The sequence below is a fragment of the Dermochelys coriacea genome, chromosome 1 (assembly GCF_009764565.3).
Source record: "Dermochelys coriacea isolate rDerCor1 chromosome 1, rDerCor1.pri.v4, whole genome shotgun sequence".
Classification (NCBI taxonomy): domain Eukaryota; kingdom Metazoa; phylum Chordata; order Testudines; family Dermochelyidae; genus Dermochelys; species Dermochelys coriacea.
In genome coordinates this window covers 326,958,765-326,959,131 of record NC_050068.2, presented here as the reverse complement: position 1 = coordinate 326,959,131, position 367 = coordinate 326,958,765, and positions in this window count along the sequence as shown.

Below are 367 nucleotides of genomic sequence, written 5' to 3'. Positions count from 1 at the left end.
AAGCCCACCCACCCAGCTACCGCCGCGGCACGGCCCGCGCCGGGGGGCGGTTCCAGCGGCGCCATCCCGTCAGACCCGGGGCCGCGCACAGGTGCCGAGGGGAGCGAGCGAGGGCCCTGGGGCGGTGGGCGCGCTCGGCGGGGACCCAGCTCTGTGGTGGAGGACAGAGGCTGGGCCGAGCCACTGAGGGTGGCACACGGTGCAGTCCGGATGGGTGGCCCGTCCTGGGGGGGCCTCGGACCGCGTGGGGGGGGGGGCAGTGGTTTTACAACTGGTTGCTACTCCTGGGGGGATGCCGTGACCTGGGTAACGCTTCACTAAGCAGGCAGGCTGCTACAGTCTGCTCCGCCCAGGGGACAGAGCCTGC